Below are 24,523 nucleotides of genomic sequence, written 5' to 3' on the forward strand. Positions count from 1 at the left end.
TACTGGCGCTGAGGAGGAAGTTGATGAGGAGGAGCAATCTGATGGTGATGTGGCTTGCTTAAATCAGGCACCGGGTAAGAGCGTAAGCAGTCCACTGACACCTAAATCCCTTTTTCCTCTTATACCCAAGCTCCTGCATGCCACACCACCAACTTCCTCAACGTCAACTTCCTCCTCAGTCAAGAACGTCAGTAGTCCAGCAGGCCATGTCACTGGCATGACTACCGAGTCCTCTCCTAACCGGGTTTCCTCCGGAGGATCCTTGAGTGGTACGCCTACTGCTGGTGCTGCTGTTGTTGCTGCTGGGAGTCGATCGTCATCCCAGAGGGGAAGTCGGAAGACCACTTGTACTACTTCAACTAAGCAATTGACTGTCCAACAGTCCTTTGCGAGGAAGATGAAATATCACAGCAGTCATCCTGTTGCAAAGCGGATAACTGAGGCCTTGACAGCTATGTTGGTGTTAGACGTGTGTCCGGTATCCATCATTAGTGCAGTGGGATTTAGACAATTGATGGAGATAGTGTGTCCCCAGTACCAAATCCCATCTAGATTCCACTTCACTAGGAAGGTGATTCCTGGACTGTACAGGGACATTAAGAAAAGTGTTCTCAGTGTCCCGAAAAATGCGGTTGTAACCTCCACTTAACATGTGGACAAGTGGAGCAGGGCAAACTAAGGACTACATGACTGTGACAGCCCACTGGGTTGATGTATTGCCTCCCGCAGCAACAACAGCAGCGGCACCAGTAGCAGCATCTCACAAATGCCAGCTCGTTCCTAGGCAGGCTACGCTGTGTATCACTGGTTTCCATAAGAGGGACACCACTGACAACCTCTTATGGAAACTGAGGGACATCATCACACAATGGCTTACCCCAATTAGACTCTCCTGGGGATTTGTGATATCGGACAATGCCACCAATATTGTGCGTGCATTACATCTGGGCAAATTCTAGCATGTCCCATGTTTTGCACATACAATTAATTTGGTGGTGCAGAATTTTTTTAAAAATGACAGGGGTGTGCTGGAGATGCTGTCGGTGGCCCGAAAAATTGCAGGCCACTTTCGACATTTAGCCACTGCGTGCCAAAGACTGAAGCACTCCTGAACCTGCACTGACATCACCTGAAGCAAGAGGTGGTAACGAGGTGGAATTCAACACTCTATATGCTTCAGAAGATGGAGGAGCAGCAAAAGGCCATTCAAGCCTATGCATCCACCTAGAATATAGGCAAAGGAGGGGGAATGCACCTGACTCAAGCGCAGAAGAGAATGATTTCCGTCTTGTGCAAGGTTCTCCAACCCTTTGAACTTGCCACACATGAAGTCAGTTCAGACACTGCCAGCTTGAGTCAGGTCATTCTCCTCATCAGAATTTTGCAGAAGCAGCTGGAGCAATTGAAGGAGGAGCTAAGATGCAGCGATTCCACTAAGTATGTGGGACTTGTGGGTGGAGCCCTTCATTCGCTTTGCCAGGATTCAAGGTTGGTCAATCTGTTGAAATCAGAACCCTTCATTTTGGCCACTGTGCTCGATCCTAGGTTTAAAGCCTACTTTGTATCGCTCTTTCTGGCAGACACAAGTATGCAGAGGTTCAAAGACCTGCTGGTGAGACAATTGTCAACTGAAGTGTAACGTGACCCATCAACAGCTCCTCCTTCATTTTATCCCGCAACTGGGGCTGCGAGGAAAAGGATAACATTTCCAAACCCACCCATTGGTGGTGATGCAGGGCAGTCACGAGCAAGTGCTGACATCTAGTCCGGACTGAAGGAGCTCCCATCGATTACTGACATGTCTACTGTCACTGCATATGATGCTGTCGCCATTGAAAAAATGGTGGAGGATTTTATGGGTGACAGCATCCAAGTAGGCATGTCAGACAGCACGTATGTATATTGGAAGGAAAAAGAGACAATTTGGAGGCCCTTGCACAAACTGGCTTTATTTTACCTAAGTTGCCCCCCCTCCAGTGTGTACTCCGAAAGAGTGTTTAGTGCAGCTGGTAACCTTGTCAGCAATCGGCGTAGGAGATTACTTCCACAAAATGTGGAGAAGATGATGTTTATCAAAATGAATTATAAATTCCTCCAGGAAGACCTTTACCAGCAATTGCCTCCAGGAAGTACACAGGGACCTATGATGGTGGATTCCAGTGGAGATGAATTAATACTCTGTGAGGAGGAGAATGTACACACTGAAAGGGGTGAGGAATTGGAGGATGAGGATGACATCTTGCCTCTGCAGAGCCAGTTTGTGCAAGGAGAGATAAATTGCATCTTTTTTGGTGAGGGGATTAATTGCTCTTTTTTGTGGGGGTCCAAACAAACCAATCATTTCAGCCACAGTCATGTGGCAGACCCTGTCGCTGAAATGATTGGTTTGTTAACGTGTGCTTGTCCTGTTTATACAACATAAGGGTGGGTGGGAGGGCTCAAGGACAATTCCATCTTGCATCTATTGTTTTTCTTTGCATTATGTGCGGTTTGGGGCCTAGTTTTTAAAACTGCCATCCTGTCTGCCACTACAGTGCCACTCCTAGATGAGTCAGATGTTTGTGCCACCCACTTGGGTCGCTTAGCTTAGTCATCAGCGACCTCATTGTACCTCTTTTTCTTCTTTGCATTATGTGCACTTTGGGGCCTAATTTTTAAAACTGCCATCCTGTCTGACACTGCAGTGCCACTCCTAGATGTGCCAGGTGTTTGTGCCACCCACTTGGGTCGCTTAGCTTAGTCATACAGCCACCTCGGTGCAACCTTTTGGCCTAAAAACAATATTGTGAGATGTGAGGTGTTCAAAACAGACTGGAAATGAGTGGAAAAGAATGTTATTGAGGTTAATAGAATGTTATTGAGGTTAATAGAATGTTATTGAGGTTAATAATACCGCATAGGATCAAAATTACCCCCAAATTCTGTTATTTTCGCTGTTTTTGTGTTTTTCCCCCAAAAATCATCCAGATCCAAAACCAAAATCCGAAAGGGTGGTTTTGGCAAAACCAATCCAGATCCAAAATCAAAACACAAAACACGAAAAGTGCCCGCCACACATCTCTAGTTCTAAACAGTCTATGCATAATGTTGGAACTCGACTTTGGTATATCAGGAAGGGTAACTGTCAGTGCAAAGTGTCGTAATTGGAAATACATATAAAAATTATGTGGGGGCTCATATTGTTCTTGCAAATCGTGAAATCATGAAAATATCACATATTTTACTGATACCATATTCCTTCCATTTCAGGAAAAGTGCATTATCTAGACCCAGATTGAAGCTGGGATAATCCCAAATAGTAGCAAACATGGAGACTTCAGGAGAATTACTGTACCCAATTTATTATTAATCTGAATCCATGCTCACCATGTATCAGCAAACATAATATCGGATAAAATATTGCATGGAATGGAGGCCTTGGGAGTATGTAAAAGCGCTGGTAGTGAATAGGGGGTAAAGAGAGCTGCATCTACAGGCTTATGAGTATAAAATTCCATGTCATGTAACCAATCTAATGTGTGCCTAAAAATACTGAATTAGAGAAGGCCAAAACATCTGGAACTGCTAAACCCCCATGTTGTCTAGTTAAGGAGGCCCGAATCCTAGCAATCCTAGTTTTGGAAATATCACATTCTTGATAAGGGCGATCCTACCGAAAACCGAAAGGGGCAAACCCTTCCAGGTTTCTAAATAATGGTTTATTTGACGTAAAATAGGGGTAAAAATAAGTTTATAGAGATTTTCCAATTTCCAGGGAATGTGAATGCCTAAGTATTTAAAGCATGTCTGCGATACTTGGAAAATATGTGGCTGGGACCTATAATGGACAGGTGTCTTATCCTGATTTAAAAACATTGAAATAGATTTAGCCCAGTTAATCCGATAGCCGGCAAAAGAACCAAAATCCGCTATAATGCTAGTAATGGCAGAAAGAGATACATCTGGTTTAGAAACAAATAACAACATATCATTTGCAAACAATTACATTTTTGAGCTAACTGAACCAACATTCAATCCACTAAAATCCTTCTCAGTTCGTAAAGCTATGGCTAGTGGTTCTAATGCTAAAGCAAATAAAAGGGGGGGGGGGGGAGGGGACACCCTTGATGAGTTCCCCTATGAATTGGAAAAGATTCCGAAAGGTATCCATTACCCATAATTTGTGTCATTGGACAAAAATACAAAGACTGCAGGGTTTCAATAAACCGTAACGGGAAAACAAAACGAATTATTATCTCATAGAGATGATCCCACGTGACAAGATCAAAAGCTTTCTCAGCGTCTGATGAGATGATCAATGCTGGATCATCCACACGAGTCAACCCTGCATGCTGTAAATTAGCTAAAACTCGTCGGACATTAATCACCGAGTGTCTACCTATAATAAAGTCTGTCTGATCAGTATGAATGAGCCCAGGATGAATACATTTTAGTTTATCTGCCAATATTTTCATGAACAATTTATAGTCCACGTCCAATAAGGAAATGGGACGGTATAAACCTGGGAACTCAGGGTCCTGTCCCGGTTTGGGAAGAACCCGTATAATCGCTGAATTAAAAGTTCGGTGTCAAAGGAGTACCTTCACTAATAGCATTATAAACTGCACAAAGTGGTTCACTAATTTTATACTGCAAAATTAAAAAAAAACTCTCCCAAAAAACCAGCAGGGCCTGGGGCTTTAAAGGATTTAAGATTTTTGATCCCTGTTACGACCTCTTCATTAGTCATTGGGGCTAAGAGGGCATTTATTTGGTCTTGCGACAAGTGAGGAGTCACTAATGTAGACCAAAAAGTATCCTTCCTGGTCTGATCTATAGGGTTCTGATCATAAAGGGCTGTGTAAAAATCTTTTAAGATGGCTATGATAACCTTACCATCATGTGTTGTTGTTCCATCTGGATGTCGGATCATTTTAATGTGAGAGGATGTACGATCACACCTTACCAAATTTGAAAGAAGCGTCCCCGACTTATTTCCATATCTATGGAATTTTGCTTTTTTATGGAACGTATAGCGGCGTTCCAAAATTTGAAACACTGCATCATATTTGGCCTTAGCTAGTAGATACGCCTCTTTATGTGTCGGAGACGGAGAGGCCTTATAAGTTTGATATTTCTCAGTCAGGTCACCTTGTGCTGCGATATAGTTTGCTGCATTTTCCGACTTATGGTTCCTAACAAATGAAATAATCTCCCCTCATAGTACGACTTGTCCGTCTGCCAGAATAGGGTTATCAATATGCTCCTTATTAGTAAATAAGTATTCCTGCCACTTGGCTTCAAGCATGTTTCTAAAAGGAATGGAGTCTGCTAAGTAGGAGTGGAAATTCCAGGGGTTATAATAATCTCAGAGAATCTATAGAGAATCTCATCCTTCCGGGACATAGTCAGATAGACAAATTGGATCTATGCCCGATTCCACAATACGGGAAAAAAAAGAGGATGATACTAAAACATAATCAATTCTAGATAATGTGGCCTGGGCGGCCGATAAGCAGGTGAATTCCCTGTGCCATACTCTAACCAACTGCAGGGGATCAGAAACATGCTTAATACCAATCGGGGGTTAGGCCTTTCGAGGTGGAAATTGCCTATCCAATTGTGGAGACGTTACTAGATTGAAGTCTCCTCCTAAAATAATGGTTTTATCCGAATAAAGGAGGAGGTAGTACTTAACCTGCTGAAAAAAATCTTTAAACTAAACATTAGGCGCCATATATGTTACAAATACACAATCTAGTATCCTCTATGGACACATCTAACAAAACAAAACGCCCAGCTGGATCGGAATATTCCGCATGTATTATGGAACATAGACTTTTTTTCAACAAAATAGCTACTCCCCTCGCCTTAGAAGAGTAAACAGCGTAGATCTAAGACTTTAAAACCCAGTGCGTTAAGTTTCAATATCTCTGATTTAATAAGATGCGTCTCTTGCAACAGCACTAAATCTGTGTTATGCTTACGTAAATATAAGAGCACCTTTTTTCTTTTGATTGGGGAATTAAACCCTCCAACGTTCCAAGAACATAATTTCAAGGTAGCCATGTAAAATTAACTAGCAAGGTATAGTATGAAAAGAAAAGAATACACATGTAAAAAAACATACATGACTCTAGAAAATCTCCCAGCAGTGACTAGAAAAGAATTCGATGGCCAAATAGGACTGAGAATAAATAAGCGTCCTGGTTTTTTAAAAGAAGGAAGCCTGGGGCAGGGAATGGGAGAAAGGGGGAGGGGAGGGGGAAGGGGAGGATAGAGCAGGTAGCATAGCAGCATCCTGTAGGAAAAAGGGGAGGAGAGTTACCTGGGAGGTACAAAAGACCAGGAATGCCAGGCAGGCTCCCTCTTTCATGCTGGACAAGGATCCAAGAAGGCACTCCAGGATTCAAGGAAGGATTAAGTATTTTACCTATAATCTCCCTCTCCGGCACCATTGGGATTAGCCACCCTGCGGCCCTGTTCCCCCCCCTCTCAAGTTCAGTGCCCTCCACCACAGGCCGGCCCAGCATCCCCATAACTGCAGCTTCAGTACTGGCTGCGGCTCATCCCCACCATGCCCAGGCCCAAGAGGCTTGCTCCCCCCCCAGCGGCTCATTCAAGCGAACTGCGAGCCGTCCAAGCCAGCGCGCGGCTCGGCTCCCCCGCACGGGCTCCGGTCGGCGGGACCAGTGCCGGGTTCCCCCCTCCATACTGGGCTAGCATGCGTTGGGCCTGAGCCAGGCTCCGGTGCACTAGCCCACAGCACGCCGCACCACCTCCCCTCCCGGCGCCGAGCGATTGCGTCACGCTCAGCGCCGGCCAGCGGCAGCAGCATCCCTCGCCCCCCCCCCGGCGCCGGGCGATTGCGTCACGCCTGGCGCCGGCCAGCGGCAGCCGCAGACCCCAGCTCCGGCGGGACTGGTTCCCCCGCCGGAGCCCGCACATACGTTCCCCACGCCACCTAGCACGGCGCAACGTAGGCAGGAGTTTTCCCCGCAGCTTACCCACAGCGTCCACCCCCCTCGCACACAGGCATCTCAGGCTGCGGTTGCGTAGCCAGCGGACGCAGAAGCACCGCAATTGGGTTAGGGGCTACAGCTGGCAGCGCTTCCCCCCCCCTGGTGGCAGGCAGGGCAGCACTTCCCCCCAGCCCATTACTCGCTATGGGTGAACTACTGGCCCACCGCTGCCCACCCCACCCATCAGCAACAGCAGCCCCCCGGAGAGCAGCCACAGGCGCAAGCGCTGGATACTTTACATGTTCCCTCTGCAAGATTGCAGGTCCCAGTCAGCGAAGGACGCAACTAACCGGCCGAGGGGGCATCGTCGGATCAAGTAGCGGACGGAGCGCCGCTCGACGAGGGACAGACGGGGACTGCAAGGAAGGTCAGTCAGGCACCCACGTCTTCAGGACCAGGTGAGCAAAAAGCTTCATCCAGCAGCAGCGCTTCGTATACAGACTCTAGCGATTCATCTAGCTCAAACAGCTTTTATAGTATCAAGGTCTATAAGCATTATATCATTACAGTATTACAGTACTAAGGTTTACGGTATAAGCATATCCTTTCAGTGTGTTGCAAACAAGGTTTACTGTGTGTCATTCTGTGAGCGTCTGCGCCGCTCGTGTTCTTCTCGTGGGCACAGCGTCCGCTACGCTAATAACGTAGCATTACGGTAGTCGGCCGCCTATAGCGTGCTCGATACCAAACGTAAACCCGCGAGCGTACGCGTCGCTTGTGCGTTGCGCTCACAGTCTAGCGTCTGCCTACGCTAAGTGCGTACTATTACGGTACCCCGTACGCCAATTGCGTACTGAGGCTCTTGCAAATATATAGTGAATGTTATAAGGAAAAGAATAGGCTTTATCAATTTTAGCAATTCAGAAACAGCCAGTTCCGGCTTCCCACATTAACTCAGACCCAATCGTACCTTCCCGCCAGCCCATTACACGCAAGGGGCGAACCCTTTCTAATAATTTATTCATTTAATTTCTTTTATTGTATTGCTTCTGCGCTGTGGCTTAGTTGGTTAAAGCGCCTGTCGGGTAAGCAGGCCTCAATGCTTTCTTGTAATGAGCATAATGAGTGAAAAGTCCAGCACTGTCCACTGGTATAGTCGCGACGTTATGGCAAGAACTTTGCTATACGCTCTCCAGTCACCTGCGAATAAAATATATGTGGAAGCTTTAGATAATCACTCCAGCCTGGGAGTTTGTTTTTAATGACAAACACATGGCACATCTACACAGTGAGGGGGTCACGGCGGCGTATAGTGGGTAATAGGGTCATAAGGGGCAAGGTAGTATGGGTCAGGGGTTACATTGCTGAGTCAGGATACACTGCAGCGTATAAGGTATGATAGGGTATATGTGACGACATGTGATGACACAGCCGGCGCGTCGTGTCGCACAGTGGTAAAAGACACGTGGTTACTTTCCTAGCCCTGGTCCTACACATGGACTACACTAATTGCTGATCTGTATTTGGCTATATACTAGGCAATATTGTATTATATTGTATGATGTTATTGTTACAAGGGTACAGTTATGTTTTATCTGTTATATTAGGAATATGCAGTTTATTTGGTTATAATATATGCAATTGTGTTAGGTTATCTGTTACCCTTTAGATAATGTATTTATGTTAGACCTAGTTTCCTATTGTTTTCATACCCCACAGAGGACCTCAGAGGGTGAGTCATATAAGGTACCATTGTCTATGTTTGTTCACTCCCTATTTTCCAAAAGTGAGCTGACCAGACAGGGTGGCTCTCTGAATGATGTAATCACCTTGATTAGAATATGTATTGTATTCCAATGCTGTAAGATCCTAAAACTGAGAGAGAGAGAGGCAGGAGACTGAGGAGTAATGTTCTGTCAGGAGTTCCAGGAGGTAAAACACAATATATTACAAATCAGTAGTATCACCGATGTCGGTGCCGCGGGAGGGTATTACACACGGGCTAACAGGTATGAGGCAAGGATAGCGAGATACGAGATAACGCCATAAACGTATATGGCAGTGTATAGGGCAAATTGGTGATATCCAGCGGGTATAGAAGTAATGTACCAAATCAGTAATGTCATTGCCACGTGTGTATAATGCAGTATATGGAACGTACTGGTGATATAATATACAGCATAATGATTAGTGGCGGCATTGCTGCGGGAGCATATTTTAGCATGCTAGGTACACTAGCGGGTTAATAAAAGTACAATACCAGAACGATAGGCCGGGGGTATATAGCAGACTATAGAGGGGAATAGCGATAAATGATACAATATAAGGCAGAACAGTCATCACATTGCCGTGACCATGTCTTATTGTATTGTAGGAGGTATATAGCGGGCAGTATAATGCAGATCAGCTTCGCAGGCTGGCCGAATTTAGGTGGCAGTCTAGGAGGTATAATATCAATATGTATAAATAAGGGAGCAGGGGGGCAGTGACACACCATAACTTTCATATTAGCCGTTTTTTCTGTATTACCCGTGGCTTTAACATGATTATTATTAGTATTACATTTATTGGGAAGGCGCCACAGGCGATTGGCAAGGCCTTGCATAGGGCATACATTAGAGCAATGCTGGATACACAGAACATTGCGATGTGGTAACAAAAAACAAAAACAAAAAAAAACCAGGTCAGGGTAAGGGAGGTCCCCCGGAATGTTTAACAATAAGCACCACAGCTCTCATAGCGCAGTACAGCCCAGCACTACACAGGGCAACTACCGCTGTCCTAAACGCATGGTTTAATCCCCTGGTATTACATGGTTCGTTATATAAGGATAACCGCTTAGGGCAAATAAGTCGTTCTATAACCAGACTGTCACACAAAATGCAAGGCAAAGCAAGTAGCGGTAGCGATCACAGTAAATAACCATCAAAGCTACTTTAGTGAACGTGCAATATGACGGTCACTTATGGTATCATAATAAGGTAGACAGGACAGAAGGAGAAGGAAAGCAAAGGGGAAAAGGCGCAAAGCGGAGTATTTAAGGGCTGAATAGAACCTTGTCGCTGCACAAAGTAGGGGTCAATGATGCATGTGCCTTAGCGGTATACGGGATAACCACGTAGGATAACTATAGTCTGGCGCAAGGCGTGAATAACAATTCAGCGTAAACGCACCAGTTATGGGGCAAGGGTTAGCATTACGGCCTCACAGCACTGACGTCATGGGTTCAATTCCAGTAAGAGCATTCTTTGTGGAGTTTGTATGCTCTCTCGGGTGTCTTAATTCATACGACAGTCGCTAGGTATAGATCATAGTGCGCTATATGATGAGTATACCTAACCGGATTGAACCATACCATAAATACATAGTGTAACATCTCTTTACCAATATGCCGTGAGTACCGATTTCGGATAAGGGGGGATCAACCCATTGGGGAATAGGGAAGGATACTTCAGTTGGAGGCTCAGCAAGGTATTAGCAAGCCAACCTTATATACATTTAGCATGAGTTTTACATGAAGACAGCTTCTCGGGTTCGCAAGGTCGCAGGTAACGTAAAGTTGCAGTGGTCGACAGCAGGCCAAAAATATGCCAGGAATGCTCGCGGTTGTCCAGGCAATCGACAGGCGCCTGGGAATTAACAGTTTAATGAGTTTGGTAAAAAGTCCAAGCATGTTCTGGTAGGCGCTGAGCAATATATATATATGGGCAAGGGCAAGAAAATTAATCTTCACGAATGAAAACCAGTCAGAGCAGAAGCCCAGTCCCTGGATGAGAGGGTAAGGATGCGGAGAGGGCTCGCAGTAAAGGTATGTGCATGGCCACAGGGCATGGTAGGTAGCTGCGGCCAGGCAAGGATCCTGGGGATAATTAAAAAGCGTTCGTATAAGCACCTATACAGTACAAACTAACATTGACTTCTACTTCACAGGGTAATCTCTATCAGCAGATTTCCACTAGACAGCCACAAGATCCTTATAGAGCTAAAGAGTTTGTCAGGATTGCCCAAGGAGGAGCCAGGAAAGCCTTTCGGCAACAGGCTGAGAGTTTTTAAGTCCCAGGGATAAAAGTCATTTAAACAGTCCCACTGGGGCGAAATTACAAGAGAGATTATGTGCAGGGAGCCTACATTCACCCGAGTCCGATTGCGACACCTTTACTGGTGAAGTAAGCTCCCTGAGTGTCTTTTGGGAAACCCAAGGCATTATGCTGCCCGCCGCGTTGGGGGAATGAAGGACTTTCCAATTTTGCCCTCAAAGAGGTTTTGTGGTTTTCACCTTCATATGGGTCACCCAAAAGCACTGTTCATGCTAGGCCATGCGGGTACGGTTGGCAGGTCACTCCGATAGCTAGCGGGCAGCAGGCATAGGGCAGCTGGTAAACATCTGGGCAGGCATGGGAGACAAAAGCAGTGGCCCCTAGGGGCCCTCAGTTTATCAAGCAGGGCTCCTCAGTGCAATAGGAATTGTTTTTATTTTCGGTGGTGGCACCGGCAGGCCATTTTTGAGTTTAATTTGGCAAGAAACTTAGTGGGCAAAAGGCTCTATTTGTCTTAGTCTGATGGAGACAGACAGCAGTGTGCATAGATGGTCGCAGCGGGTGCCGGGCCTTGGTTCTAGGAACCAGGCTATGGCGGCAAGCAGTGCTCCTCGGCAGTCTGTAGTAGCGCAACGTCGGTTGGCCGGCACTTCCCCCAGATACTCGGCGAGTTTGTCATGGCCTCAAGGGCCGACACGGTCGTCATCTTAAGGGTGGACCGGTGCTATGCCAATGGTGGGAAGTGGTACCGCTCAGCTAACTTGCGCAAGGGCGGGACTTAGGTTCCGCCCCGTTGTTTAATTTAAGAGAAATTTAATATGTAGGCTGTAGCCGGGGGTACGCACTGCTTTCTCGCCACCCACTTATAGAGTACCAATTCTAATTCGATCAATAAATTTGGCTGTGACCTTTTAAATCGCAATTCAGTTGTCCGAGTGATTATTGGGGTGAAAAGGTGGTAGGGGGTGAGGGGCGAGAGCATTTAATAAAATCAATGGACGGCTTTAATAATAGGAAAGCAGCACCGGACAAAGAAGAGAACCCCTCCTGCCCAAAGCCCCCCTCCCCAAAGAAAAAGAAAAAAAATCCCAAAACCCAACCCCATCCAACCCCCACAAAATAAACAACAAAAACGTGAGGTGGCAGGAAAGCCACTCCGTATAAGTATTTTGAAAAACTTCCACTGAACTATAAAACAAGACTCGTAACAAAGGTCACAAGTATCGCAAATACAAGTACCTAGCACCAACAGGCGGGACCGCGGCCAAATGACCATAGAATATAAGTGACATACCTATATATCAACTAGGTGAAAATGTAAGCTCTAGTGCCAGGGAACACCAACATATAAAGCAGGGAGCAGAAGGATCTCCAAAAATTACAAAACGTTCTCCACATTTCCCTATTTCACTTACAAACATAAACAGCGCAGTCACAACCTAAAGCAAGAAACAGTCATGTCAGCATAAGGTGAAATAGAAAAACAAAAAAGAAGAAAAAACAATCAACTGTCCCTTGGCATGATCTTTATTGGTCGACCACTCCTGAGGACAGTAATAATGGTCTGGAATTTATTCCATTTGTACACAATGGGTTATATTACTAAGCTCCCGATTTTGACCGATTTTTTTTTTTTTTTTTTCAAAGTGTCATCTCGGGAATTTACTAAACACAAATCTCGGCAGTGATGAGGGCATTCGTATTTTTTTTGAAGGCAGAGAAAAAAAATACGAATTAATACACCATCGGTCAAACATGCCTGTTATTTTATACAACTCGGTAATTTACTAAAAATTCGTATTCACAATCACTGCCGGCAATAGCCAAACACTGAAACACGTGAAAAAGTAAAAATCGTAAAAAAAAGCAGTTTTCAAATAGACTTGCTTTTTTTTTTTACCGTATTCTGATAGGCATGCACGGATCTGTGAGATCCTCGAATGTTTATCAGTGGGAAGGGGTGTGAAAGAGTTAAAAATCTTAACAAAATTTTGTGTGGGGTCTCCCCTCTTAAGCATAACCAGCCTCGGGCTCTTTGAGCCGGTCCTGGTTGTAAAAATAAAGGGGGGAAAATGACTGGGGTTCCCCCATATTTAACCAGCACCGGGCTCTGCGCCTGGTCCTGGTGCAAAAAGCGTAGGGGTCCCCCGTATTTTTAACACCAGCAACAGGCTCCACTAGTCTGAGTGATAATGCCACAGCGGGGGGACACTTTTATATTGGTCCTTGCGGCCCTGGCATTAAATCCCCAACTAATCACCCCTGGCCGGTCACTCTTGTGGTTGGCCCCACTTAACTTTGCGGTCTACTGTTTTTATCCCGCATGCTGGTACTTGTGGTTCTCCAAGTACCAGCTTGCGGGGAGGCTTGCTGGGACTTGTAGTTCTACTACAAAAAACAATATTCTTTTTTTACACAAAAGGCTATCAGCCTCCCATCCACCGCCCACGAATGGGGGGGACAACCTCGGGCTTCACCCCTGGTCCTTGGGTGGCTGGAAGGGGAGACCCCTTGATTTAAGGGGTCCCCACTCCTCCAGGGTACCCCGGCCAGGGGTGACTAGTTGGGGATTTAATGCCAGGGCCGCAGAGACCAATATAAAAGTGTCCCCCGGATGTGGCATTATCTCTCTGGCTAGTGGAGCCCGGTGCTGGTGTTAAGTTTTTTGACCCCTGTATTTTTTGCACCAGGACCAGGCGCAGAGCCCGGTGCTGGTTGTTTAAATATAGGGGAACCCCAGTCATTTTCCCCCCTTTATTTTTACAACCAGGACCGGCTCAAAGAGCCCGAGGCTGGTTATGCTTAGGAGGGGGGACCCCACGCAATTTTTTGGGGGGATTTTTAACTCTTTCTTCACTTCTCTGAATATACACAATGAAGCCCTGCACGGATTTCACAGATCCGGCCGGGATTCATTGTGTTAAGTCCAGCAGTCTTTTACTAATCACTCCCGTAAAACACTGCCAGACATTATGAATCGGCATCGGAAAAAATTAAAATGCAGAATTTGACAGCTTAGTAAATGAGTCGTAAAACAACCAAAAAGTTGCAAATTCACACTACCGATGTCATTCGTGTTTAATCTCCCTCCAAATCCCGACAATTACGAATCTTAGTAAATATACTCCAATCTGTCTGACTGTTGATTGGTGGAGTGCAAACTCTTTAGAAATAGTGTTGTAACCTTTTCCAGACTAATGAGCGTCAACAGCTCTTCTTCTGAGGTCCACAGAAATATATTTTGTTTGTGGGATGATACACTACCACAAACATGTGTTGTGAACATCAGACTTTGTGGGTTATTCAGAGTTGGTCGCAGATTTTGCTATTTTAGCAAAATCTGCGACCACTAAAATCGCATGGTTGCATGCGCAGTGTTCCAAAAGTCGTCCATTTGCCATTTTCGGAACACTGCTACAGGTCTAAATAGCCCCCTTTGATAGAGCCCTGTTCTTTTAATAGGACAGGTTGTCCACCCACACATGATTGTCATCCCATAGATTTAAAATATTTGACTAGAATTTCACTTTCAAAATATCTGCCAAACCTAAAGGTTTACATACTTTTGCCACACAGATATGTGATATTGGATAATTTTTTTCAATTAAAAAATTGAACACGTCTAATTTTTTGTCTCATTTGTTTGATTTGGTTCTATTTATCTACTTTTAGGACTTGTTTGAAAATCTGAGGTAGTTTTACGGCAAATTTCAGCAGAAATATACAAAATTCTGAAGGGTTCACAAACTTTCAAGCATCCACACTGCAGACCCTGGAGACAAGTGCTACTGTACCTGGTAAGTGAGCGCCGGGTTCTGGCTTGCTGTGACATGTAGCAGTTTTGTCCAAATATTAGCTTCTATAGCTACCACTAGAAAATCAAATTCAGATTTTAGGTTCTGTGGCATCACCATGGCTTTCTCCTCATCATTGACTTGGACTCCTTCAGATAATAATTGCTGGGATCTGGACGTCATCTTTGTTGATATGTGTGTACTATTTTGGTAACGTGACTTTCTGGTTATTAAATAGTAAACATCAGCAGAGAAAAGTTTGGTAGAGACAGCAGCCAGATAGACTTAACCAGGAGCTTGTATTTATCGTAGTGCGCAGTTTCAGTATACATACTCACAGTTATGTATACAAGCAGCGGAGATGAAGCGGAGCATACAGCGGACCAGCTGGTCATGTATGTAGATAGGATCACAACACAGGGTCCCTACTGTTGTGCTCAAAGAGAATGCCAAGATGGCGCCGCGCAGACTAAAAGAATGGAGCCCTTCTTGGTAAAGGATAAAATGCTTCATGTAAAGTAGAAGTAGTAGTATCGTGTAGGAAGCGCAACAGAGTACTCCATATACCAACATGCAGCAACCCAGCATCTCCTTCCCATCAGCTCATACAGCTGGGACAGGGAGAAGGAAGGAGGAGATGGCAAATAAGAGAACTGTAGGTTCCTTCTGGTGCAAAACTGCAGAGTATCTGATACGGGTGGTATTCATGTGACCGACGGTCGGGAGACCGACGGTCACATGACCTACACCAACATCCCGCCCCCTCACTATCTCGACGGTCGGCATGCCGACCAACAGGGACTATTTCCACTCGTAGGTGTCCATGACACCCATAGAGTGGGAATAGGACCTGTGGCGAACCACAAGTCGCCACATAGCCTTCAGCGTGGCGAGCGCAGCGAGTCCACAAGGGGCTTGCTGCACTCGCCTCTCCCCGCCGGGATCCCGGCATCGGTATGCTGCCGGGATCCCGGCGTCGGTATGCTGATCCTCTGATACAAGGGAGGTGTGGATAGAGTGGAAAGAGCAGTACTGCCGTGCAGAGGAAAGGAGAGCAGGACATCTTGTGTGAGAGATACTATATTCCTGATCTGGAGCAGGGAGAAGCTATAGAGGAGACCTGCTGCAGAGTACCCACTGTACAGCAAAGAGTCCTGCTGTTAGTGACAGGTAATCCTGTAGGTGGAGCAGCTCCAGAATGAGAGAGGAGCCACCTGGCAGGGGGAGAAACCTGCTATTTCTACTCATGTGATTACATTATTGAGGAGAGGGAAATATCACAAACTGAAACTTAGATATTAGACTTTGAAAATAACAAGATCCCCTATAGCACGGAGTAGCAGTAAAGGTTCTAAGTAAACTGATTCAAGATACTGATTCAAGATACACCGCTATCTAAAATGAAATTCATTGTACATTGAACTTATTAGTTGCAGAGGCAAATTGGACTTTTATAGACCACTAACAACCACTATGAAGTCTGTCATTCTGTAGCACACAACAGTAGGTACAGACTGTCATATTCCTTTTGTTTTTTTACAAAGGGTGTAGAGTACATTATGATAAACATCGCAATGATACGAATCACATATGTACTAACATATGCAATTAGTATCGCTAAGGACTGCTCTTCTGAAAAGATCTGCCCTTTGTGAAGCTGCTGCTGCCAGGTGAGAGAGTATCCGCGGGTCTCCTTCACCTCCTAGCCCCTGGAGCCTCCTGTTGGTATTACCTTACATAGTCAGTGAGGTTGAAAAGAGGCAAAATGCCTATCGGGTTCAACCTGTATTCTGCATTAATCTGTTTATTTTATAATGTGCATGCTGAAGTAATGGTTTAGTACCGATTTACAGCAATGATTCCTACCACTCCCAGATAATTTTAATGTCAATATGCTAAATGCTAAAGCCCTTGATACGTTTTCCTGTTAGAAATTTGTCCAATCCGTTTTTAAATGCATTTATACAGTCTATCATTACTACTTCCTCCGGCAGTGAGTTCCAAATCTTTATTCCCCTTACAGAGAAGAACCCTTTCCTACGTTGCGTACGGAATTTTCTCTCTTCTAGCCTCAGTGAGTGCCCACGCGTCCTATACAGAGTTCTTTTAATAAACAAATCAGTTGCTAGCTCCGTGTAATGCCCCTTTACATATTTGAAGATGTTAATAATGTCTCCTCTTAGTCTCCTCTTTTCTAGTGAATACATATTTAATTTAGTAAGCCTCTCCTCATATTCCAGTGTCTATAAACCTTTAATCAATTTAGTAGCTCATCTTTGAACTGTTTCTAGTTCTGCGATGTCCTTTTTGTAATATGGGGCCCAAAACTGAACGCAATATTCCAGGTGTGGGCGTACCAATGATTTGTACAACAGCAGGATTACATCCTCATCCTTGGTCTCAATGCCCCGTTTAATGCACACAAGCACTTTACTTGCCTTTTTTGCTGGAGTTTGGCATTGTGTACTGTTACTAAGCCTATTATCTATGAGCACTCCCAAATCTTTTCCCACCATAGTTACCCCTAGATTTTCTCCATCTAGAGTGTAGGATGCAAATGTGTTTTTTGTCCCAAAATGCATAACTTTGCATTTTTTATATTGAACCTCATTTTCCATTTAGACGCCCAGAATTCCAGTTTAACTAAGTAATTCTGTAGAGACTCCACATCGGTTTCTGAGTTAATTACCTTACACAGTTTCATGTCGTCTGCAAAGATTGACACTGTGCTTTCCAGGCCTATTCCTAGATCATTGATAAATATAATGAACAGCAGTGGGCCAAGAACAGACCCTTGTGGTATTCCACTGACTACTGGTGCCCAGCTGGAGAACATCCCATTTACCACTACTCGTTGTTCCCTGTTGTCCAACCAATTACCTATCCAAGTACAAATAGTATTTCCTAGGCCAAGTTCCCTTAATTTGTGGACCAGTCTCCTATGTGGCACTGTATCGAAGGCTTTTGCAAAATCTAAGTAAACCACGTCCACTGCTTTTCCATGGTCAAAATTCTTGCTCACTTCCTCATAGAAGCTAATTAAGTTGGTTTGACATGATCTGTTCCTTACAAACCCATGTTGACTTTTAGTAATAAACTTAGTTGCATGTAGGTGCTCCTCTATGCTATCCCTCAAAATGCCTTCTAATATTTTACCCACTATAGAGGTTAAACTAACTATTCTATAGTTTCCAGGATTATTTTTAGTTCCCTTTTTAAATAAAGGCACTACCTCAGCTGGGTGTAGTATGGTATGCCGGCGGTCGGGCTCCCGGCGACCAGCATACCGGCGCCGGGAGCCCGACCGCCGGCTTACCGACAGTGTGGCGAGCGCAAATGAGCCCCTTGCGGGCTGGCTGCGCTCGCCACGCTGCGGGCATTGTGGCTATGCGCGCTATGCGCGCCATGCTATTTTGTTCTCCCTCCAGGGGGGTCGTGGACCCCCACAAGGGAGAATAAGTGTCGGTATGACGGCTGTCGGGATTCCGGCGCCGGTATACTGTGCGCCGGGATCCCGACAGCCGGCATACTGAAGACCACCCCCTCAGCTATGCACCAATCCTTTGGTACCATGCCTGATCTAATCGAACTATTGAAAATCAGGTATAGGGGTTTAGCTAGCTGTGTCCTAAGCTCCATAATAACCCTCGGATGAAAACCGTCCGGGCCTGTTGGTATTTGTCTCCTGTTGGCTCCTCCTCCCTGTACCTGGATGGTGAGGCTGGACAGCTGGCTGTGTTGCCAGGGGAGAAGGAGGTTGGGGGATCCGGGAGTGCGCAAGGAGGCTGCCAGCACAGGTAGTGAGGGGGACAGGAATGTGCGGTGCTGGGGGGCTAATGCGGAAAGAAGCTTCTACAGGGTAACGCTGGGCAGCCATCCATGTCTTAGTACATATGAAAATGCAGTAAAAACCCACAAACGTTTTTCATTTAGTACACCCCGCCCTTTATAGGACAGACATATGTTGCTCTTACCAGTGCTTCAGGTCCCTGCTTATTATCACTAATAGAAAGTAATAGAGAAGTAAAATAGACTTATTGGGCCAGATGTACTAAGCCTGAAAAGTGATAAATATCACAGTGATAAAGTACCAGCCAATCGGCTCCTAACTGTCATTTTTCAAACACAGCCTGTGACATAACAGTTAGGAGTCGATTGGCTGGTGCTTTATCACAGTGATATTTATCACTTTTCAGGCTTAGTACATCTGGCCCATTATATGTGCTGGAGCACATGTGAAGATTCCAACAAATGTTTTAGTGATTCATTTCAGCACTGGCTTTTTGTAGTCCTGTAATCATTGATAAAAAATAAAAACTATTACAGTCCTTGTAAACTGCAGTCTGCACTGAAAGCCAGGGGGAGCTGTGAGACTCTGCTAAACTTGTATAGTGCCTGGACTTTGAAGGTCTAATAATATATTATATGTCAGTCCCTACAGACATTAAAATAAGAAACTGTAGGGTTGTCAGCAGGACTTCGTAAGGAAAATACCCTTGTTGTATGCCCCCTATGACCTCTCCTCATGTGGAAAGCAATCAATCTGAAATTACTTCCTAGAAAAAGATAAAGGCAGTCTATGTAAATGATTAGTACTGGTGTTAAAATAGCTGAACAGTTTAATTGTTTTAATGTATCTATAATACAACTTTATTAAATCTCCACAATGTAATTCTTAAATAGCTAGGTTCTATCATGGACACACAAAGACATGAATATAGGTATTAATTCTGATTGCTACAACAGTAGACAGGGAACCAGTTGTCCAGTGATATAATATCAGTTTTTCAGTTTGTGATATCAAAGTGAGCGAATGATGTCACATTTCATTAGCCTCTGGCATAGTGTGGGAGCTCTTCTGTTTGTGGTACAGCTAAGAAATTTATATGGAAGAAAAACAGACTAAAATATACTAAATATAGCTAGTTTCCATGGTTACCAGAGCAGGGAGATTCCTCACAGTGGATAGAACATGTATCTATTCCAAGGTGTACGTGTGGTTATCTCTATGTTGAGCCTAGTGTGTATATAATGGTATGGTTGAGCATATGTGTACATTTTCATCCCAATCTCTATATATAACGCAATACTTGGCCCATAAAGTAAAAATAACATATCTGTGAACTGTATTCATTATTAATATTTATGAATGTTATAATGTGTTTTGGATGCAGTCTTTCCATTTAAAATTAATTGCAACTGAAGTGGAGCAGCAGGCAGTATTTTTACCTGTGTCCCTTTGCATCCATTTTACTTTCAGACCTAGTGACATATGGAGGGGGGGGATTCAATTATTACCATATGGGGGGGAATTCAATTAGAGGCTAATTGATCCCCTGGGTGCTATCCAAGTAGCCCTGAAAGCCAGCACTATTGGGGATTTTTTTTCTCTCCTGCAGGTAGGAGAAAAAAAACTGACAATAGCTCCACGATATCCACGATAACTGACCTATTTTCGCAATCGCAACTTATCCCATATCCATGTGTTTTCACGTGCAAAAAATGGGCTACAATTGAATTGCCCCATAGCATACCTCCCACCTTCTGGGGTGTGGCCTTGTAGAAAGGGGGTGGGGCCTCATGGAAAGGGGATGTGGCCTCGCAGTGAGCGCCGCGATTGCAAGCTACGCCCCCATTTTTGTCACTATGGGGGCATGGCCAGTGCTCAGTCCCTCTCATGTCGGGGAATAGATGCTGTGCGCATCCCCCTGAGATCACAGCGCATCTGCTCAGTGCTGATGCACTGTGTCTCCTTCCCGGCCGGCTCCAGTGTGCATGCGCGGGATCTCGCTACTCATGTGAGATCTCCAGCGCACTCTGGAGCTGGCACCCGCCACAGCCAGAGACAGCTCTGTCCCTGCTGTGGTCTATGGACATCTCCACCTACAGCTGTCGAAATCGACAGCTGCAGCAGGTGTCAGAATGGTCAGCGATGCTGACCATTCATACATTGCCCTCACATATCGGTCTGCTATCTGTAAACGTCAATTTACATACAGTACTAAAAGCAACACTTCAAAAACACATTAAATACACTTTAAAATGGAGCCGCTGCAGCCGCTGTGATCAAACCTTAGCCTACGTACTTTTCTCTTACGTCCTAGAGGATGCTGGGGACTCCAAAAGGACCATGTTGTATAGACGGATCCGCAGGAGCTTGGGCACACTATAAGGACTTAAACTGGGTGTGAACTGGCTCCTCCCTCTATGCCCCTCCTCCAGACCTCAGTTAGACTTTGTGCCCAGGAGTGATGGGACACACAGTAGGGGAGCTCTACTGAGTTTCTCTAAAAGACTTTATGTTAGGTTTTTTATTTTCAGGTAGACCTGCTGGCTACAGGCTTCCTGCAGCGTGGGAGTGAGGGGGGAGAAGCAGGACCTACTTCTTCTTAGTTCAAGGGCTCTGTTTCTCGGCTACTGGACACCATTAGCTCCAGAGGGTTCGATCACTTGGTGCGCCTAGCTGCTTGTTCCCGGAGCCGCGCCGTCAACACCCTCACAGAGCCAGAAGACAGAAGCCGGGTGAGTATGAGAAGATCAGAAGACTTTAGTGACGGCAGAAGACTTCAGTAACGGAGGTACAGCGCAGTGGTCGCGCTGCGCTCCATGCTCCCACACACCAACGCACTCACAGGGTGTAGGGCGCTGGGGGGGAGCGCCCTGGCAGCATGTTGCTGAGGTTTATATCGCTGGCGGGGGGTCATATTTAGGTGCCCGGGCACCGGGTATGTTCACCCCGCCAGTGTGCTGCAAAACGGAGGGAGTAGCAGCGGTAGCGCTGCTCTCCCTGCTCCCATTTACCGGCGCCTATTGCAGGGTGCAGGGCGCTGGGGGCGAGCGCCCTGGGCGGCATAATTCTAAGTGCTTCGCTGGCGGGGGGACATACTTAGGGGCTCGACCGCCGGGTATGTTCACCCCGCCAGTGTCCCGGCAAGACGGAGGGAGTAGCAGCGGTAGCGCTGCCCTCCCTGCTCCCGTTTACCAGCGCCTATTGCAGGGTGCAGGGCGCTGGGGGGGAGCGCCCTGGGCGGCATATTTCGGAGTGCTTAGCTGGCGGGGGGGACATACTTAGTGGCTCGGACGCCGGGTATGTTCCCCCGCCAGTGTACCGCAGCGGGGCGTGACACGGCTCCCACTGCTCCCGCACACTAACGGCTTACGAGGGTGCAGGGCGCAGGGGGGGGGGGGCGCCCTGGGCAGCGATTGCTATATTGCTCATTAGAAGCAATATATACATCCCCCACAGTTCAATATATACTAGTTAGGTTGAGCGGGCTTTAGCTCGCCGATTAGGGGCGGAGCTTAGCCCTCACAACGGAGTCAGCGCCATTTTCTGCAACTCCCCGCCAAGCCTTGCTTTATATTATGGAGGAGGGGGGACACAGTGATTTTTAGTGCTATATGGCAGATATATAGCATTCTGTTTATAATGGACTCATAATCTTTGTTGTGTTATGATTTTCAGTGTTTTCCTTTCTATTACCCACTAACGGTTAGTCGACATATGTCGACATGTGTGAGCGCTTTGTTACAAGCTGCTGTGGGGACATTAAGTATTAGCAGGTTGGTGTTTGTGTGCTTATAAAAGTAGACACGCCATGGGAGACACAGTTGTTGGTGGGTGCCCTGTCGGCATCAACGGTATTACTGGGTAAAAAGATTGACAGGCTGTTATGGCCGGGTACCTGTATATGTAATTATAGGTATATATAGTGGGAGTGTTATTGAATTTATATACGCTTCCTTCAGTCCCCTCGGGGTTCCAAGATTGTTATTTTTTGCCCGCTTACTATTCCCTGCTGTCGACATCTACTAAGTTTCTGTCGGCCATAACGTTCCTGGTAGATCCACATCTGGGGCATGTCAGCACATTCAGAACACATTACTGTCACTGGGGACCTAACGGGTCTGGACAATCCAATTCTGTATATGTATATATATATATATATATATATATATATATATATATTAGTGATGAGCGGGTTCGGTTTCTCGGAAACCGAACCCCCCCGAACTTCACCTTTTTTACACGGGTCCGAGCCATACTCGGATTCTCCCGTATGGCTCGGGTAACCCGAGCGCGCCCGAACGTCATCATCCCGCTGTCGGATTTTCGCGAGATTCGGATTCTATATAAGCAGCCGCGCGTCGCCGCCATTTTCACTCGTGCATTGGAAATGTTAGGGAGAGGACGTGGCTGGCGTCCTCTCCGTTATTGTTGAACTTGATTGTGCTGTGCACTATTGCTTAATTGTGGGGAGGGCTGGGGAGCAGCTGTATAATATAGGAGGAGTACAGTGCAGAGTTTTGCTGATCAGTGACCACCAGTTATCCGTTCTCTGCCTGAAAAAAACGCTCCATATCTGTGCTCAGTGTGCTGCATATATCTGGGCTCACACTGCTTAATTGTGGGGACTGGGGAGCAGCTGTATTATATAGCAGGAGTACAGTGCAGAGTTTTGCTGACAGTGACCACCAGTATACGTTGTCTGCCTGAAAAACACTCCATATCTGTGCTCAGTGTGCTACTTTATTGTGGGGACTGAGGACCACCAGTATAATATTATATAGGAGGAGTACAGTGCAGAGTTTTGCTGACCAGTGACCACCAGTATATAATATATAGCATTACGGTACAGTAGGCCACTGCTGTACCTACCTCTGTGTCGTCATTAAGTATACTATCCATCTAGATTCTATACCTGTGGTGCATTTCAGTTGTGCAGTTTGCTGACACAGTGACCACCAGTATACTATATATAGCAGTACGGAAGGCCACTGCTGTACCTACCTCTGTGTCGTCATTAAGTATACTATCCATCTACATTCTATACCTGTGGTGCATTTTAGTTTTGCAGTTTGCTGACACAGTGACCACCAGTATACTATATATAGCAGTACGGAAGGCCACTGCTGTACCTACCTCTGTGTCGTCATTAAGTATACTATCCATCTACATTCTATATCTGTGGTGCATTTTAGTTTTGCAGTTTGCTGACTGCTGTACCTACCTCTATGTCGTCATTAAGTATACTATCCATCTACATTCTATACCTGTGGTGCATTTTAGTTTTGCAGTTTGCTGACACAGTGACCACCAGTATACTATATATAGCAGTACGGAAGGCCACTGCTGTACCTACCTCTGTGTCGTCATTAAGTATACTATCCATCTACATTCTATACCTGTGGTGCATTTTAGTTTTGCAGTTTGCTGACACAGTGACCACCAGTATACTATATATAGCAGTACGGTACGGAAGGCCACTGCTGTACCTACCTCTGTGTCGTCATTAAGTATACTATCCATCTACATTCTATACCTGTGGTGCATTTTAGTTTTGCAGTTTACTGACACAGTGACCACCAGTATACTATATATAGCAGTACGGTACGGAAGGCCACTGCTGTACCTACCTCTGTGTCGTCATTAAGTATACTGCCCATCTACATTCTATACCTGTGGTGCATTTTAGTTTTGCAGTTTGCTGACACAGTGACCACCAGTATACTATATATAGCAGTACGGAAGGCCACTGCTGTACCTACCTCTGTGTCGTCATTAAGTATACTATCCATCTACATTCTATACCTATGGTGCATTTTAGTTTTGCAGTTTGCTGACACAGTGACCACCAGTATACTATATATAGCAGTACGGTACGGAAGGCCACTGCTGTACCTACCTCTGTGTCGTCATTAAGTATACTATCATCTACATTCTATACCTGTATGCATTTTAGTTTTGCAG

The sequence above is a fragment of the Pseudophryne corroboree genome, chromosome 2, assembly GCF_028390025.1.
Source record: "Pseudophryne corroboree isolate aPseCor3 chromosome 2, aPseCor3.hap2, whole genome shotgun sequence".
NCBI classification, from domain to species: domain Eukaryota; kingdom Metazoa; phylum Chordata; class Amphibia; order Anura; family Myobatrachidae; genus Pseudophryne; species Pseudophryne corroboree.